The 14,868-nt window shown below is 39.7% G+C and overlaps 1 protein-coding gene and 1 long non-coding RNA gene across 9 annotated transcripts in view; one reads left to right on the forward strand and one right to left on the reverse strand.

Moving 5' to 3' along the window:
- Positions 1–14,868, reverse strand: part of camta1a (calmodulin binding transcription activator 1a) — a 1,025,873-nt gene that overhangs the window by 699,503 nt on the left and 311,502 nt on the right. The gene's annotated exons all lie outside the window — the stretch shown is intronic.
- The window catches only part of LOC138754384 (uncharacterized), a 57,089-nt gene that overhangs the window by 15,811 nt on the left and 26,410 nt on the right, over positions 1–14,868 (forward strand). The window lies entirely within an intron of this gene.

Raw genomic sequence — 14,868 nt, forward strand, 5'->3', positions numbered from 1 at the left:
ATTGCCATTATGTCAGAAGCTAAGGCAAAGCACATGTTAAAGGGTTTATAGTTGGATCTACTTCTATAAAAAAATTCATTCATAGTGTAAGTTGCACATATTGTTCCCAAATAATGACCTTAACACCTTCCAATCTTACACCAACATAAACACTCCATTGTTGAATAGCACAGCACATTGCCACAAAATGTCTCATTCACACTGATCATAATACACCCGTCACCCACAAATTGTCATGCACACTCTCCACCCTCACACCGAATGAACACACCTATTATTACCGACATTGACACACACTAATATTAATCCATTTATACCCACCCCCAAAATGACATCAAAACATCCATCAGTGCACACAATCAGTGGTGTAGAATCCACCAATATAATACTGATGTTAACACTTACTCTCTGACCAACTTGGTCAGACACACATAATCCAACCTCACAACCAACCCTTCCAATAACATAAAACACAACACTTAAGTATTTTCTTAAAATCTTGCTTAAAATCGCAAGCAACACTATCAGTTTTTTTAAAAATTTGGTCTGTGGATAAATTAAACAGCATGTCCTGCAAAGAGAATGATAAATTGAAAATTGTATTACTGTACTGTACCTCCTTTGGATGTTTAGCCTCTGAACAGATGAAAAATATCTTTGCATTTGTAAAAATTATCCCCTCAGTAAATATTTTATTTAAGATTTTGAGATGGTGCAATTTTTCCTCCAGGTCTTTTAATTTGTTTCATAAACTTAAAAAAGATAAATCTTGGAATGGTTGGTTAATATCAGCCCTAAGACTCAAATATAATAATTGGAAAAAACAGGAGCCTGGAGGTATCTGCTGTTCTTACTTTAGCTGATGATATTTAAAACTCTGAACGTGTCCTAAGAGCAAAAAAGTTCCCTTTTCTCACCTTTACCAAGTGTCACAACACAATGTCTTGTTTTACGAGAAATTACAAGATATGTTCCAGATGATTCATTGTTTATTGATGATTTATATCACTTTCCAGATTGCCAGTTGAGGAAACACTAGGTAAACTTCATCTTTACACAGTACTTTTAATCTGATGCAAAGCTGAAGCAACTCAGCAGGTCATGCAGTATCCAAGGAGAGAAATGGGCAGTCAATGTTTGAGCCAGGTGGGAAGGGGAAATAACAAGATAAAAGGGAGCGTGGAAGGTGTGGAAAAAGGCTATGAGTGTAAGATCTAGTACAGAAGGTGGGAGAAGTGGAGAGACAAGTGGGGAGTGGAGGGAGGGGTATTTGAGTGAAAAGCAAGCACAGAATAGGTGAATTACAGATGGAAACAGTGGAGCTGGATCAAGCTGGGGGTTGAAAGAAATTGGAAAATTTGGTGTGTATGGCATTAGGTTTTAGGCTACCCAAGGCTGAATTTTACACTTGGCCTTTCCCTGGCAATAAATGAGGAAAAGTCCTCTCATTTCTTCTCTTTTCCAACATACTACTGGAGCAGAAACTGTGACTGAAGTTGTGTAACTTGCTGGAATGCAGTAGATATTGGACACTCAATGATATAACAATAGACAATATTAATTCAATGCCACACACAAAATTATAGGACTCACAAGAACAATGAATTAGAAGAGCTGAAGCCCATTTTTTGGCATGTGTTCCTGGTGAATCTTTCTCCAGGAAGTTACCCACCTTAATTTTCAATTTTTACTGATTGGTCTCACATTATTTTTATTTATAAAAACATGATCAATTTCAAATTAAAATACCAAGTTTATTTCCCTCACTTGTTTCGAATATTCTTAAACATGAAGATTGGATTGAAACAGATTTGGAATAATTCAGAAAACTAATCAACGGTGACAATATTTCAGTCCAAGAAGTGAGTATGAGATAATTCTCTCACCTGGAGGCGATTACAATATTTATTAAAAATATACATCATCAGTTCAGTGAGCATCGATTTTTTTTAATATGAAATCCCACTGGGAAAAGATATTACCATAAGTCATCTACTCGTCTAGGAACCATCACATTGGAGATTTATCACGGTTCTCAAATACCTCAACGTTTTCCAAGACAATCTTAATAATAAACCTGAGACTTAACTCGCCAGGTTGGCACTGCTGATTGCCACCTTCATTAACTTTCTAAACACTGAGAACATAGCACAATAAGGCCGACGGACAACATTAGTTCAATGGCAATATTGAAGATGTCGAGCCAAGGGATAGGGACAACCCTGTGAATTGAAAATTGAATAAGCTGTCATTTCTTCTCCCAAAGCCAAAAAGTAATTATTTTGACAGAACTCCGATCAACACAGCATTTCAGTTTAAGAAAATATATTAAAGCTCATTTTATTCTTGGGAATGCCATGGTCAACAAGACTCAGAATGAACTGCAGTAGAGAGGAAAATATTTTCCAGCACCCAGGGACACAGCATCACCATCAAGCATTCCCACTAATGCACAGGTCAGATGCTGATTTAAGATTGCGTGCCTCAACTCCAGGATCACAGAGGGTAATAGTTTTCATTTCACACATCAATTGTGCTGTAGCCTAGGTGAGACTGCCATTTAAGAAAATCTAAAAATAAACTCCAACAATATTTTTGTATGGATCTTTCCCAAGCAAGATAACACCTTAAATGGCTTCATTGACTGTAATGTTTCTTGATATATCCTAACTGATATGAATTAATTACAAATCCTTCTTCCTTTCTAAACTTCAGGCTCTTTAAGATCCATGCTGTGCTTTTGTCATTACTGTAAAGTTGAAAACCAGGTAGCCAGTTTGCATGGAGCAAGATCCCATAAACACCAAGAAATAATGACCAGATCAATTTTGAGATAAAATCATGAGTTTATTGTCAATTATAGTAAAATCTCTGTAATCTGGAATTCAAGCAACCAGCAGCCTCAAGCAACTGGCAAAAAATATCATGGAGAAAAAAAATATGAAAGCTTAAAATTGGCAACCCTAGTGGTTAATTCGTCAATCACACTACACACAATAACAAGCAACTGGGAAATACACTTAATCGACATCTACCAATCCCCTACAGGTGCCAGATATCGAGGTGTTTTACTGTACATTGTACATATGCATTGAAATTCTTATTTGCTGCCAATCAGGCACTTGGTAAAACAAACTTCAAAAGCAATTTAAACACAACAATAGCAAACTTAATTGAATTTATAAAGATAATAGATACAAAAAATAAATGATATTACTCTTTGTGTAACAAAAAGCCTGATAACTGTTGCTTTTGAACCGAGAGGTGCTGGTCATCAAGCTTCTTTACCTTCTGCCCAAAGGGAGCAGTGAGAAGTTGTGATGAGGATCCTTTGTGATGCTGGCAGAGCCTCATTTTGATGGTTTAAATGGATGGGATGTTCAGAATCAGAATTTATTATCATGACCAAGGTGCGAAATTCGGTGTTTTGCGGCCGCATCATTAGTGCAAACATTCATTTTCGTCACCTTACAACAATTAATTTTTTTTAAAATGCATGAAAGAGTAAGGCTGTGTTTTTGGTTCATTGATCATTCAGGAATTTGATGGCAGAGGGGAAGAAGCCATCCTTGTGCCACTGAGTGCTTGTCTTGAGGCTTTTTCCCAATGGCAGTGGAGTGAAGAGGGCTTGGGCTGGGTAGTGGGGGTCTTTGAGGATAGAGGCTACTCTTTTAAAGACACCACCTCTTGTAGACGTCCTTGATGGAGTGAAAATTTCCTTGACAGATGTTGTAGCCTCTGATGGACCTGATTATGTTTGTTACCTTCTGTGCTTCTGGGCACACAAATTCCCAAACCATGGTGTTATGCTACCTGCCAGCCTACTTTCCACTGTGCATCTGTCGATGTTTGACAAAGGATTCAACAACCTGCTAAATTTCTTCAGACTCCTTAAAAAGTAAAGGTACTGGTGTACCTTTTTCCACTGTCGCCTTGATGTGCCTGGACACCCAGAAACTTGAAAATTCTAACTCTGCATCTTTGTTCCATCAATGTGGTCCCTCAACCTCTCTTTTGTAAAATCGACAATTACCCTCTTGGTCTTGGTGACACTGAGAATGAAGTTTTTGTTCCGACATCACCCAGCCAATATTGATTGAGGGTTCGTTATGAATCAGCATTTAAATTTAGAGTTGCAGCACAGTCCTTTCAGCCCACATGTCCATGACACCTAATTACATCCATGTGAACAATTACTGACTGACACATACATGTTTGAATGTGGGAGGTTACAGGAGCACTCAGAGGAAATCCAGACGGTCACTTGAACCAGATTTGAACCAGAGTCGCTGGCACTGTAAAAGCTTTCAATTACTAGTATTGTGGGATTATTTGTACACAACTGAGAAAGTTGGCAGGACTTCAATTTCAATCATTCCTGGAAGATGGCAGTGCAGCACTCTTGTAGCAATGCACTGGAAATAGTCCACAGGTTTAGGTTACTGAAGTGTGGGTTGAAAAAGTAATGAAAATGCAAGTGCAATCTGACATTTTGATGAATTAGGTATCCATGCCTCATATGAAATCTTGAATCTTCACTTCAAGAATGTCCTTATTTCCATCATTCAGAGTTGATCAACAGCCTACCAATCTGAGTGGATTGATTAAAAAAAACAATAAAAATGTGAATAAAGAAATACTTTTTTCCAAAAATTATTAGAACATATTTATTTTAACCACAAGAATGTAATGTAGCTGACCCTGCGCTCTCTGTTTGAGAATTTTTATAACTTGAACCCAAGTGCTAGGAAGAAAGGGCACCACTGGCCTATGATTTACGGAAAAAATTCCAATCCTTGGAAGGCCATAAATATTTTAGTAAATTACATCTTGTTCCGACCACATTAGAATCAGGTAGAAATTGAAATAAAGGGGAAATAAATTGAAAATGTTTTTGAAATTAAAGTTGTACCACCTCTCCAGTCCATTATAACACTTGAAACATTTTAGGTCATCCCTTCTTCTCTTTGGCTTGGCTTCGCGGACGAAGATTTATGGAGGGGGTAAAAGTCCACGTCAGCTGCAGGCTCGTTTGTGGCTGACAAGTCTGATGCGGGACAGGCAGACACGGTTGCAGCGGCTGCAGGGGAAAATTGGTTGGTTGGGGTTGGGTGTTGGGTTTTTCCTCCTTTGCCTTTTGTCAGTGAGATGGGCTCTGCGGTCTTCTTCAAAGGAGGTTGCTGCCCGCCAAACTGTGAGGCGCCAAGATGCACGGTTTGAGGCGATATCAGCCCACTGGCGGTGGTCAATGTGGCAGGCACCAAGAGATTTCTTTAGGCAGTCCTTGTACCTTTTCTTTGGTGCACCTCTGTCACGGTGGCCAGTGGAGAGCTCGCCATATAACACGATCTTGGGAAGGCGATGGTCCTCCATTCTGGAGACGTGACCCATCCAGCGCAGCTGGATCTTCAGCAGCGTGGACTCGATGCATCGAGTCCACGCAGGTCATCCCTTACAACATCATGAAACACTCATGTTCATTATCCAGATGCCATCAGCAGGTCATGAGAAATATTTTCCATGTGGATTTTTAGTTAAAACCACAAATTCAGACAGTCACCTTTGAGTAAATTTTAAAATTTATTTATAATTCATATTCCAGCAAGCAGATGCTGTGACAAAAATCAACAGGTCGAGTAGCATCAGTGGGAAAAAAAGAATGGTAAAGATATCGGGTCGGACAGAACCCTTCATCAAAACCCAGTATTCATATTCCAGAATTTAGCTTTGATAAATTTCTTGTGCTATACTCTGAATATCTACCAATTAGACTTTGGAAGGATAATACTTTTCAAATCATTCCTAACAATCATTTCCCTCTTCCCCCACCCCTTCCCGCCACCCCCCCCCCCCCCCCCCACCAACCAAAAGCCCAGAATGCTGATGCAACTGCTTCCTTTTGGAATGCTCCACCCTCTCATCTTGATTGAGGCCAAATTACTGCAATTGGGTCTAGGATTTTCCTGGACTATTAGCTCAGTTTCCTATTCGATATTGAAGCTCCAATTCCGTTTCTCAATAAGTTGAAACATAAATGGTTCTCGTGCCAGAATGACGAAGATTAGAAACTCACTTTCTGAGGATCATTTAAGGACAGAAGCCCAGCCACATAAACTGATATTCAGCAGAGTCTTCTGTCCAAGAATTACCAGATATTTCCTAGATTAGAACACACGAAAAACCCATGAATTCAGGATTCTTTAACTCTTTGGTAAGGTGATGAGAGCATAACTCCTCTTGGACAGGCCATATTCTATTTGGATATCCTTCACTTGGAGATAAATTCATGATGTTTAAAATGAAAATTCTGATGAAATGTCTTTAGTTTTCTTAATGAACATGGATGTCCAGATGAGCTGTAAGTTCATGTACATCCATTGTCCTTCAAAAGTTCCCTCAATCACAGACTTAGATTCCACTTGATTGTGGAATATTTGTGAACAGATTGATCAATGCCAACCATAACCATAGGGAAGAGGGTCTTATCCCAACACCTGTGATTTGGAAGGGGTGGATATCCAATCCAATAGCCAAGCTGGGGATGTTTACAAAGTTGTGTCGCAGACATGGGACTGAACAAGAGTTCTCCTGATCCCTTTGCCCTCAGGTATGCTGAGGCAGCTCATCCACAGAATGCTGCCCACAGGAATACACCATTCTCTCAGCTAAATTTTGATGAACTGGAATTTCCCCATTGTAAGCCTACTTCCATACTCAAGACAGCCAATTTCTCAATTAGCAATGGAGCTGTCAAGTTAAATAAGACCTGGGAAACCCAGTCACCACAGTGAAGCCTGAAAATCTCATTAACATATTTAAATTGTCAATATCCTAGGAGTGGGTTGACCACTGCTACTATTTGTCATAACTCTCTGAATCTTAGATATTGGTAAAATGTAATTGTATTTTAGATTTTTAATATTTTAACAACTGACACAAACCCAATCCAAACAATTTTAAGTGTGAAAATTCAACTTAAGATGTCAGCACATATTCTCAAGGCAGGTTCAGCAATGGATTAGATCCAAAATAAAGCTCTCTCCTCCACAGTGCATCAAACATTTGCAGCAGTGGAATATCATATGGTAGCTACTGAAAGAAGCTCTGTCTACACTTTCCTGTCAAACATTCCCAGAGTAGCAATAGGAGAATGTGATGTAGAGTAAATTGTTCTATGTTCCACAAGCATTGCCCAGCTTTGCATTACCATGACATTTCCATTCCTGTAATAACTACCCTTGTGGCTTCTCTTAGAATGACAGCCAATAAAGAGGTGAATTATCTGTGCCATTAGTTCACTGCTGCTGAACCTGAGCTGAAGCAGCCCTAAACATTTTCTCAGAATCCTTAACAGTTAGCAGATGGAGGGGACCATCAGCTTCTCATTGCGATCAGCATTCAAACACAAGATTCAAAGATCAGAAATATGATTCCTAAAATGACTCCCAATCATAATACAGTAAAAACCCTAGTATCTAGCACCTATGGGGATTGGTAGATGACAGATAAGTAAATTTTCTGGTTGCTTGAGATTGCAAATTGCATGACTGGCTATCTAAAGGTGAGGCGTGCCAACTTTAAACCTGTATTTTTTTTACCTATTTATTTTTCCACATTTCTTTGGCCAGTTGTTTGAGGATGCTGGTTGCTTGAATTCCAGATAACAGGGGTTCACTGTACCTTTAATTGATAATAAATATAATGAATTAAGTAGTGACTTAAAAGATAAAAATAAAACCATTATTCTAAATACATTTCAAAACAGCACCCAAGCTAAGTTCCATCCACATTTGGGTCATCATAGCTGATCTCAACCACACATCACTCTGCATATTGCACTTCAGTTAGTCTTACTATTCCTGGGTTCGGAATGAGAAAATAAGCCAGACTCCTGATTGGTGTTCACTGACTGTTTGTAAGAATGTGGGTGCATCTTGTTGCCTGATGAAAGAAGGATTCTGACCAGTGGTCAATGAGTGGTCAAACTCCATTAAGAATGAGCTTTGGAGCAATAGTGGAAGGTATCTGGCAAACTTTGCTTGACATCTTCAGGTGAATAGACCTAAAAAAATTTCTTTGAACTCCAAAAGTTATAGCATTGGACTATTAACATAAAGGTAATGGGTTATCAATAAGGAAGTAACTGAGAGGAAAGCTTTTATGAAATTAAAGCCAGTGGATAGATACATCTTTTGTGAATGAGTTTAAGGAAGCTGCTGGACTGTGTTGAAAACCAAGTCAGATACATCTAAAGCATGCCCAATTTTTATCTTCTATCACTGGCAGTCATACCTTCAGCTGCCAAAGCCTGAAACTCTGGAATTCCAGAAATCTTTCCACCTGCCAAACTTGCTATGAACTTTTTGCATCATTCTAATATCTCCATGCCAAATGTTATCTCATTCTACTCATGTGAACTACCTTAGGTAATTTAAAAAAAAAACTGTTCTTGGAAAAAGCTGTCAACTTCACCCACCCTGACCTCCATAGAACTCTGGACCCAATGACATAGCTGACTGCAGAGTATCGTCAGCAGTTCCTATTTCTAAAGAACAAATATATGCATTAAAAAGAAGCAATTAATTTTTTGAAACATACTGATAATGTGTGAGTGTGTGTGTGCATTTATATAAAGAATCTCAAATTAAATAAATCAGAGCCTGTAGCTGAGGGCAGCAGGTGATAAATGTTGGGTCTGACAGACCATGGAAGTGATATATTCAAAGTATGTGCCAATTAAAAGGTTCCAGATGTTATCCCGTGTAAAATTGCAAATTATCATGTCATTCCAGACCAATCAGAAGAACTCCACAGTGGGTTGTGAACTGTCCTCAAGGACCACCTAATCCTGATTAATCTGCAGGGTCCCCATCACAATAGACATCAGCAATCACTCCCACCACGTACACTCATAAGCTCCTCAACATCAGGTTCAATACTGGCCCAATGGAAAAGAGAAACAAGAGGAGAAAAGAAACTAACCTAATGAATAATTCAATGTTACCTGCTGTTCTTGGACAAATTAAAACTGAAATGAAATATTGAAATTCCCTTTTCCCAGACCTGACCTCAACTCCAAGCTTGCCTTCACTTCCCATGTTTAATCAGAACAAGCAAGAGATGCATCCAGCTCTGGTATTTATTGAGCGTGTTTTTCAGGGAGAACCGGGATTTGATCAGGTGTGTCTTTTATTGGATTCAGGGGGAATTGCTGATAGCCAAGTGTGAATTACAAGGTCAAGATTTACTGTTGAGAATCTAACTGACAACGGTAATTCCCAAGATTTAACTACAGCTTCTTGATTTCTGCCATCTTTTCCTTTCTGGACATTTTGAGGTTAGAAACTGGAAAGAGCATTGATGGAAGTGAGAGACTCGAATGGTTTCCGAGCAATGAGCCATTGTGTTAATCCTCGTGACGGAATAGCATTGCCACCAGATTCAGATGTGAAAACAACCTCCACTCATGTGCACAACCAAGGAGTGTTTCTTTCCCCCCCACCCCTCCTCTCTCCTCTTATTTTCTCATCTTTCCTAAAACTGCCAATTCGGTTTGGGTTTTGGGATCAGCTCAAAAGATTCCGATTTGCCCACAAATATAGACAAGTAGTGTCCACATTTTTCTGCAGAACACTGAACCACTAACTTCGACAAAACCATCATTGAATTAAGGTGAACAACATTCCTGTGCTGGGGCAGAGGAATGGCTGCAGGCACATCCAACATCTCACAACTTAAGAGTGATAGGGGAACATATGTTGCCAGTAATTGGAGAGCTACAAAATCACTGAATATGGATTGGGTACCCAAGAGACAATGAATCTGAATGTAAGAGTGAGCACGACACAGGAGTGAGCCAGAGACCAAGAATAATATGCAAAATCGGCTGGCAGGATAAGCAAACCAAGGTCAGCATCTTCTCCAGGGCCAATATCCCCTGCATTGCCCTCATTATATTCAGTCAGTTCTGATAAGCAAACAGATCATTAGCATGCCTGAAAGAGACATTCTATTCTAAGCTCCATTTGGCAAGAGGTTATGATGTGGACAGAGGGAAATGATTCAACGATGTTCTCAAGGCCACCTTGTCTAAGTGTAACTTTCCTGCCGATTCATGTAGACCTTGGTTTACAATGGCTTGAAAAGAAGAGACTGCAATGACATTGGACAAGAGTAAGGGCTGCAGAGAGGATGTGCAAACTGTCCATAGCACAGGGAGCCATTCAAGTGGAAGGAGTAAAGAGAAATGTAGTCATCACTGGAAAAAAGCAAAATCAAAGAGTTCCAGAAGTTGTGTTGATGCTACTGTTAAAGACATACCTTCTTTACAGGAGAAAAAATGGAAGAGGGAGGATCCAGTAATTGTAGACCATGCAGGTACTAATGACTTGGCTTGTACAAGAAAGAAGGTCCTAATGAAGGATTATATGAGGGGCTTGGAACAAAATTGAAAAGCAGAACCACAAGGAGAGGAGGGATGCTCCAAAAATAGAAGATTTGTTTTTAAAAACTAGAGAAAATAAAAGCACAGAGGCATAGGATAAGTGGAAATTGACACTCATAATGCAAAGAGCAAAGGCAGATAAACAAAAACATACAAAAGAGTGAAAATCCAGAGTTGTAAATAACAAAAGCTTAATAGTCTTAAACTGAATACATCATGTATTTGCAACAAGATAAATGAATCAATAGCACAGATAATAACATTTGAATATGACGTGAAGGCAATTTGAGAAATATGGTTACAGGGTGAACAGGATTGGATGCTCAATAGTTCAGGTTATTTACTGCTTCAAAATAACAGGCGAAACAGGAAGGGAGGTGAGATAGCATTGTTAATCAGTTGTGATATAAAATCAGCAGATAGAGATGTGAAGAAACACAAAAATCGCATATGCTGATATCTTTGAGCAATCAATGAGATAATGGTGGAACTCAGCAAGTTAGGCAGCATACATGGGTAGAGATAGTTAGTCGATGTTTTGAGATGGTACCTATTATTAGGCCTAAAGTAAGGAGGGATGATATCAAATGGGAACCAAAAAAAATGGGGGCAAGAACATGCATGGAAGGTGCCAAGAGGTGATAGGGTATTGAAAAAAAGTGGCAGAAGTGGAGAGACAGGGCAAGAGAAAGAGGGAGGAAAAGTGAGAGACCAGGGGTGGGGGAGTGGGAATTGGAGAGAACAAGCAAGAACGAGTGTGGATTATGAAGAGATGGAAACAGAGGAACCAGAGAGAGATTGGGGATTCCTAACATTAGAAAATTTGATATCCAGGTGTAATGGAGAGGCTGCAGCCATCACATGGTAGAATCAAAGACTTGTTGATCCAAACCAAGGCTTTTATTAGCAAAAGACAGGAGCTCTTCACAGGTGGCTGACCAGTCCGGAATGATCCGACCTGGCTAGGGACACAACCCTTTAAGGCCCAAACAGTAGGCGTGGCTTAGCTCTCAGCCAATCACTGTAAGTACAGTCTAGATACTGTAACTAGATACACTATATACATTGGTGATAGATCTGTACTATCACATAGAGAGAGGTTGGGGATTCCTAACATTAGAAAATTTGATATCCAGGTGTAATGGAGAGGCTGCAGCCATCACATGGTAGCGCTGCTGTGCTCCTATTCAGAGGACACATCACAAGCCAATCAAGGTCAAGACTCAATCCAAGCCATCAAGGTGACCCTTGTGATTTGGCCCATCTAAATTACCAAGTGTTGGAGTCCAGACAGCCTGCCTGGACTCAGCCCTGACCTTCGCCCAGGTGAATCACCTAGGTTGATCCCTGATGAGCCCCTGTATTTGACCAAGCCATTGGCCACAGCAGCCAACAGGCCCAGCCTGTCCCTAATGCCTGCTGCAAAACTATAAATGACTATGTTCCCCTTTGTCCTGACTATTTTGACCCCTTGTGGCATGCAAGTTTTCACTGGTAGGTGAGACCAGAACTAGGGGACACAGCCTCAAGATTCAGGGGAGTAGATTTAAGATGGAGATGAGGAAAAACTGTTTTTCCCAGAGAGTAGTGAATCTGTGGAATTCTCTGCCCAGGGAAGCAGTTGAGGCTACTTCATTTAACTTAAATAACTGAACCATAATTATGTATTTTTACATAAAAAAAAGGAATTGAGGGTTATGGGGAAAAAGCACCAGGCTCGATGGGCCAGATAGCCTACTCCTGCTCCTATTTCTTATGTAACGCAGAAAGATTGCAACTGCAGTTCACCAGATATCCCACAACAATTACCATGGCACAAGGATATCTATCATTCCCCAAGAAGTAGTGTTTCTTTTGAGACTTAACCAGAATCAACATGATTTTAAGGAAAACTAACAATGTAAATTAGTTTTAAAAACTGAAGTATATTTTTAGGAATTATTTCTTCCTCAAGGGAAAGGTGAATTTGCACGTAATGTTCCACACCGTGTTATTAGCACATGCAAAGTATAAAAAAATCTTTCTCTACGGCTGTGTTAGGCTGGTGAAGATTTAATACTTTGGGGATTTCATTAGTTTGGAATGGATTGGAGGCCTGTGGCTGCAGGATGAGTGGCAGAACAGAACAAAGCTGCACATTTTCTTTTTCTTTTCTGTGTTTGTTTTTATGTTGGTGGTTTGTTTTAGCTCTATGCATAAATATAACAATGCACATATTACTCTTCAACATTACCAACACAACAGCAAAACTTCAACTGATCACCTCCCAGGGGCAACATGGTTACCACAACACAATTACAGCGCCAGCAACCCGGGTTTGAATCCTGCACTGTCTGTAAGGAGTTTGTACGTTCTCCCCGTGTCTGCATGGGTTTCCTCCAGGTGCTCCAGTTTCCTCCAACCATTCAAAAATGTACCAGGTGTTGTACGTCAATTGGGTGTAATTGGGCAGCACAGCTTATAGGCTGAAAGTGCCTGTTACTGTGCTGGTATGTCTAAATACCTGAGTGCTCAATTGTTACTTAAAATTTAATGATGAACCAATATGTTCTGGTACAAAGAATGAAGAGATAATTGTAAGGTAAAACATCATGAAATTGGAATGTGTAAGGAGTTACCCTGTACAGGGCTGTAACAAGATGTGAATGCATCCTTGTACTTACAAGATAAGAGAGACATTGATGGATTGAGAGGCAGGAAGCTAGCAGGGAAAGGATAGCAACAGTTTTAGTCATTGGACAAGTAATGATATGATGATGTTCTAAGCATGTATCCAAGGGTATAAAAAATCACCATTTTGCTGATAACGGCAGAATGCATTCTCCGACTAACATCGTTAGTCGCAAGTGTTACAATCCGGTAATAAAGAACAAAGAACCCTGATTTCGACTCAGTCTGGTGTTTGTCTCACTCATTCATGAACAAAGCAGACCTAACACAATGTGAATTAAATAGCACAATGGTATAGGTCATTATTCATCTGTCACTGGCAAAGGCAGCATTTATTGCACATTCCTAATTGCCCTTGAGAAAGAAGGTGGTGGTGGCTCTGTGATTGTAGTTAATACACAAAACTGCTGGAGAAACTCATCAGGTCCTGCAGTATCCATGGGAAGCAAAGATATATTACCAACTTTTCAGGCCTGAGCCCTTCGTCAAGGTATGAGTAAAAAACGGACAGGCACCTGAATAAAAGGGAGGGGGGGGGAGAGGAGGAAATGAGGGGGCAGGAGAAGGAGCACAGGTCAACAGATAAAAGACCCTAGGTGAAGAAAAAAAGCTTAGAATTGATCGTGGGAGGAAATATCTCTGTGAATGCAGAGCTGGGAGAAAAGAAAAGAGAGATGGGGAGGAGGGAGGAAACCAGAGAAGTTAGTGTAAATGCCATCTGGTTGGAGAGTGTATTAACTACAATCACAGCATCCACAAGCTTTCTTCTTTCTCTGTAAGTCTATTGGGTTTACTCAGTCTGGCCTGTGTGTGACTCCAGAACCATTTTGACAGAAAATAAGGCACTCTTCTTTCAGTTTGTGGGTGGTTTCAGTTCAACTGTTTCAACTGTATAGCTGGGTGTTAATGAAAGATGCAGCTCCACACAAGTTCAATTCCCAATAAGGCAATTTAAATACTTCATGATATTTACAAAATGAAAGCTGGTCTCAGTAATGACAGTCATATAACAATTGGATTGTTATAAAATCTTTCTCTGGTTTACCAATATCGTTCAGGGAGTACCTTTGTCACCCACGCCTGCTTTGGCTTACAATTACATTCAGATTTACCCAAGTCATTGAATCTCACGTACCCCTCAGTTTTGGTTATTTGGAAGAGACAATACCTGCTGGTATTGCAAGTAATATTCACAAACCATGATATTTAAGATATTGAGGTTTATGAAATAATTGCTTGACTTGTGGGGCTGTATCCTTCATTAACACCCAGCTACAAGGTTGAAACAGCTCAATGTGTGCATATTGTATCGCCAGATTTTCCCTTCTTTCATCAAAAGCATCAAATTTTACAGGGTGCAGATCCAGTGTCACTGAGTACTCCCACACATCCTCATTCTTATGTATTGACTCAGACCATGAATATTGGCAAGCTCATTGGTGAGCAGCGCAGCAGAATACATTGTCAAAACTAATCCTAGCTTTGCCAAAATTCAAGATTGTTCAAGTCCAATTTTCAGAAGGCACCAAAGGAATTTTAGTTTGAATGAAATTACATTTTTTTCCTCAAGATGTGGGTGAGACTATCAAGACAATTTTATTCTGTCCATCCCTAGTTCTCAGGTGGTAGCGATGGGACTTCTTGAACCTCTGTGGTTTGATACAATTTAATTATTTGATGACCGATAGTAAATGGGAATTAAGATCATATGAATTAGGAAAAAGTCTCAGCTTCTCAATCTTACTCTGCCATTT

Source organism: Narcine bancroftii, chromosome 2, assembly GCF_036971445.1.
Source record: "Narcine bancroftii isolate sNarBan1 chromosome 2, sNarBan1.hap1, whole genome shotgun sequence".
NCBI classification, from domain to species: domain Eukaryota; kingdom Metazoa; phylum Chordata; class Chondrichthyes; order Torpediniformes; family Narcinidae; genus Narcine; species Narcine bancroftii.